This window comes from Haliotis rubra, unplaced genomic scaffold (assembly GCF_003918875.1).
Source record: "Haliotis rubra isolate DU_JTF1 unplaced genomic scaffold, ASM391887v1 Scf171, whole genome shotgun sequence".
Taxonomy (NCBI): Eukaryota; Metazoa; Mollusca; class Gastropoda; order Lepetellida; family Haliotidae; genus Haliotis; species Haliotis rubra.
In genome coordinates this window covers 962488-968302 of record NW_025765681.1, presented here as the reverse complement: position 1 = coordinate 968302, position 5815 = coordinate 962488, and positions in this window count along the sequence as shown.

Sequence of the window (5815 nt, the reverse complement as noted above, 5' to 3'; positions counted from 1 at the left end):
GTAGAATCCACTATTAAACTCCTATCAGAGATATAACACATTCTGCACGCATCACGAATGGCATATAAACATTCTCTTAATTAGTTGTACAGATAATAATATCGCGACATTGCTTGTCACGTTACTTTCCGGCAAGGCGTTATAACCAAACACAAAGCATGGAGCAGAATACTAAAGACATTCTTCAAAAATTATTTATAGCACAATAACCTCCCGATAGGCAATAAATACTGTATTTCCCCATTAAGATAACGTTTGACCTTCGCTGGCATTCTACAGCGCCGTGATGTCACAGTCAAACTGACGTGAGTCAATGACGCCGATATGGAGGTCGACGTTTTGGGTAAGGGTTTATAAACACCAGACAAGCTCGTTATCAACTTCAATAGACTCGGTCCTGCTCTAGCCAAACAACAAGCGTGTGGTCGCCCTTTGCTATTTGACCAGTGAGCAGATCATATAATCCCCCAGGAAGCGAACACCTGCGTCTATATTTGATAATCAGTTATTTAGCCAATATTTTCGTGGTGTAGGGGCGAGAGTCTCGTAAATATGGCATATATAACAAGCAATAAAAACTATGTTAAAAAGTGCCTTCAACTCAAGTCTGAAATGATTTCGCAAACCCGGATTGCGTAACCCTGTAACACTGGTCTGGTTCTATTTGGATTGTAAATTTTATTTTACAGAGATAAGATCAATTTCTGTGACTATATGTTGGTCGAATAACGTTGCCACAACTATAGGGGCGGTGGTGTAGCCTAATGGTTAAAGCGTCCGCTCGTCACGCTGAAGACCCGGGTTCGATTCTCCACATGCGTACAATGTGTGAAGCCCATTTCTGGTATCCACTGCCATGATATTGTTGCAATATTGCTAAAAGCCGTGTAAAACTAAACTCATTCACTAATAATGACACACACTCAGTTAACAGGCTCAAGATACCACTCCTGTATATATATATATATATCTATATACCACCGTAAGGTTGATTTCACTCACTCACTCTCCACCACAACTATACTTGTCTGTGGTCAACATTTAGCTACTCAGGTGAGCTGTAAGATCATCGTGAAACAACTTGTTCTTGTAGTTCTTGATTCAATATTTTTAAAGATTGATATCAGTTATCTCTCTATAATGCATTTAAACTGATGTTCATGATTGCTGCAAACAATTATTTGTGCCACATACAATGCTACGATAATTCTGTTGCAAATTGTTATACGACTGTTTCTAAATCCATGTCAGGTGGCGGTACTGATTTCACAAAATTTAATTTTCGGTTCGAATTGGACACTAGTATTAGTGGAGATATTTAAAGAGATACTAGTATCTGAGGTGAGATGAAATTGGGTTTAACGTCGTACTTGAGAATATTTCGCTCATATGACGACGTGCATGCGTGTGTATGTGTATGTGCAGCTGCTTGTACTAGCCCAGACTGAAGCTGGTTTTATAGTGCTAGCCCACTGAAATACTATGCCGCAGTGAAGCATGAATACCTCACTCAGACACATTATACTGACTCCGAGCCGACCAGTCCTTGTTGTACCCATTAATGCCGCGCGCCAGGCAGGGACCAACAAGTACCATATTTTAACGTCTTTTGGTATGACGCGGTCGGGGATCGAACCCACGACCTTCCGCTCTCCGGGCGGACGCTCTAACCACTACACCACGGAGGCAGTCCGACACTAGTATTAGTGGAGATATTTAAAGAGATATCTGATGAATGGGAACTTTTGTAAACATGAAAATAAGCATCCCTGTTTTAGGATTGACCATGCTTGTATGGCTATTTCAGAATTGCGTAATCTGAATAGTGACATAGAAACGATGAAGGCTCCTTTATCAAGCCCGGCGGCCATCTGTTTGGGGTGGGGTGGGGCAAATGGGGTGGGTAACTGACTGAAACGCTAGCACATACCTCGGAAATCAATTCTTGACATAGTCAATATTTTATACATATTTTTACAAATGTTTACATATGTTTTGTTACACTAATAGTTTACTTCAAAAGTATCCCTCTCGATCCTGGTTCGTATTAAATCATCAAATTCGTAATTTGCAAATTTATGTTTCAGTGAAAGACCTTGGTGTAGCTGAGAGAGTGTTTTACCGGAGAGCAGAATGTCGGTCGTGGTATTATGGTGATGAGACAAGGACTTGTCGTGTCGAAATCACTTAACGTGCCTGCCGGATATGGTACCATTCGTAACTACTCGCCTCTATCCGTGACCTACATCCGGCTTGCCGGAATGACACGAATACTTACGAATGATACGGTACCTTTGTCTACTAGCACTCCAACCAGACCGAATTCCGGACATGCAAACACATGCACTGACGTCGATGGCAGATCAATCTTGAACCATCTTTCACAGATACGTCATGTTCTGTTATAACTGTGAAGGCTGGGCCCACTAATTAACCCGAGATAGCATCTGTTCATGTGAACCCTACTCAGTACGGACGCTATGCTGAAAATACAAAACAAACGCCGATTTCAGATTTATCAGCGTGCAATCAGAAGTATCCATCGACAGCATTATGCACATCGATTCCCGACACCGCACTACGACGCCGTCAATTTGTCTCCATGAACACACCTTTCTAATATCTATTTTTTCTTTCAGAAATGAATATCTGAACAAACAGATGTCTTTCAATCCGGAGTTGTCGTGCTTGCATTTTCCAGTTGCTGTGGCACTTCGGACGCTCAAACACATTATCCGAAACATATATGTTAAGACAGTACATGCATGTCGGAGCGGTAGGGTAGCCTAGTAGTTAAAGCGTTCGCTCGTCACGCCGAAGACCCGGGTTCGATTCCCCACTTGGATACAATGCGTGAAGCCCATTTCTGGTGTCCCCAGCTGTAAATATGTTGCTGGAATATTGCTAAAGCTGCGTAAAACTAAACTCACTCATGCACTCACTCGCATGTCAGACACTCAGACACACTACGAGTGCATGCATTGGATGAATTTCAACTAGTGTCTACATAATGTACATTGTGTAAATGGCAAAATTGAAGACAGTACTATATTATCAGTTTATAATTGTTTACGAAGTATTTTAAATCATCCGATAAATAGATCTCAAATAAATATTGTCACGGAGCAGTTTCAACACAGGATATGTTCTAGCTATTCCCTTTGAAGTATTATTGTATTGTGTCATTTTCAAAATACGAACTATAAAATAAATTTAAATATCAGCAGTTCACCTTCCAAAAATAAATCCGTCATAGAATTAAACAAGAAGACAAAGTCATCAATATCCCCCGCAATGGCAAAATACTCTTCATGATTATGTCTACGAGTTATGATTATGTCAAATATTTAGGTGTGTACATAGAAAAGTGGAAGGAGAGTATTGAAAGGGTTTAAAAGTTCTGCTCCAGAAAGGAGCACTATCACCAATTTCAGTCTAAGTCAAACTTGTTGCCATGGAAATGCCAAAAATATTTTATTCAGAATTCCAAAACTACCAAAAGGCACCAGTACACCACCAGATCTATCTATGTGCCAAGTTTGGTGAAGAAATATTGAATGGTGTTAGAGTTCTGCTTCGGAAAAGAGCACAACCACCAATTTCAGTCTAAGTCAAACTTGTTGCCATGGAAACGCCAAAAATATTTGATTCAGAATTCCAAAACTACCAAAAGGCACCACTACACCACCAGATCAATCTATGTGCCATGTTTGGTGACGACATATTGAACGGTTTTAGAGTTCTGCTCCGGAAAAGAGCACTACCACCAATTTCAGTCTAAGTCGAACTTGTACCATGGAAACGCCAAAAATATTTGATTCAGAATTCCAAAACTACCAAAAGGCACCAGTACACCACCAGATCTATCTATGTGCCATGTTTGGTGACGACATATTGAACGGTTTTACAGTTCTGCTCCGGAAAAGAGCACTACCACCAATTTCAGGCTAAGTCGAACTTGTTGCCATGGAAACGCCAAAAATATTTTAATTCAGAATTCCAAAACTACCAAAAGGCACCACTACACCACCAGATCTATCTATGTGCCAAGTTTGGTGAAGACATATTGAACGGTTTTAGAGTTCTGCTCCGGAAAAGAGCACTACCACCAATTTCAGTCTAAGTCGAACTTGTGCCATGGAAACCCCAAAAATATTTTATTCAGAATTCCAAAACTACCAAAAGGCACCACTACACCACCAGATCTATCTATGTGCCAAGTTTGGTGAAGACATATTGAACGGTTTTAGAGTTCTGCTCCGGAAAAGAGCGCTACCACCAATTTCAGTCTAAGTCGAACTTGTGCCATGGAAACGCCAAAAATATTTTATTCAGAATTCCAAAACTACCAAAAGGCACCACAACACCACCAGATCCATGTATGTGCCAAGTTTGGTGAAGAAATATTGAACGGTTTTAGAGTTCTGCTCCGGAAAAGACAAATGTGCACGGACGGACGGACGGACGGACAGACGGACGGACAGACGGACGGACGGACGGACGGAGTCCATTTTAATACCCCCCGCAAAACGCGTTGCGGGGGATAATATTAGGGTAGTGTAGTAGGGCCACGGTGAAAAAATGCACCGTGGCCCTACTACGCTTCCGTAAATTGGAGTAATTAAAATTGAAAATATATAATTAACATATATATTTACTAGTATATAATACATCAATGTATCAGCTAATGTACTGCTACATCCGGAACTGGGTATCGGATCTATCCTGGTCACATTATGAAACCACCCGATCATCATTTAAATTACCCACAGACATTATGGTCACATTCTGAATCCACCCGACCCTGACTTTATTGACTCACCGTCATTCAAGTCGCATTCTTAAAACATCCAACTCGCATTTAACCGTTTCTTACAATTGCTAGGTATTTGTACAAAATGAAATCACACATTTTCAGTTACAAATGTTTTATTTCAAAGTGAGAGATAAATCCATACATCTATAATTGTTCAAATAATTATAAAAAAAAGACACTTAATGTGAAATAAGCAGACATTGATATAAAAATAAGCCAGGGGTTAATCCAATATGGTCAATCTAGTCTATATCCACTTCATATTAAAAGTTAAAGACACTATCACAGCGGACTAATATAACTTGCTTAAAACACCTTCCGTTCTATCGACTCAGTGTGACTGAGTGACTATTGTTTAACGCCGCAGCGACTATTTGCTAAGAGGTAGTGGTGGTCCGATTCATTGAAATAATCGAAGATTGGTCACAGTGACTAAGCGACCAAGCAGTCGAACATGTTTTCTCGTAATCGAACACGACCAATCTTGGAACACTTGTTTGCATTAACAATATTTTTCACAAGGCTGGTTTTGTCTGTGTCATTAAATTTACATTTCATAAGCACTACAAGCTCGTTCCAAGTCATGACTGTATTTATCTTAAAGAAGCCAGGAAATATGTGTTCCTAACATACTAACCATTATTTAAATATGCAAAATTTGCCAATGGACTTTAAGCAATTTGCAAAAAAACCAAATTACTACATGTATTTTACTTTATTTTTCTGTGTGCATTAACAAAAAATAACAGGGACATTTAATAAATGACGCTAACCAATTATTTTCGATGATTGATCGGTTGTAATGGACCAATCATCAATCATTAGATTTCAACCAATTCCGAACACTACTAAGAGGCCATTTCAGACGTTCTCAGATTTACAGAGACAAAGCGACAGCATAACGAAAATACCTCTTAGCAGTAAATAAATTATCACGCTGATACTATGATTAACTGTTCTGAAGTTCTAGTTTACTGTGTAATATTAGTGTTTGATCTG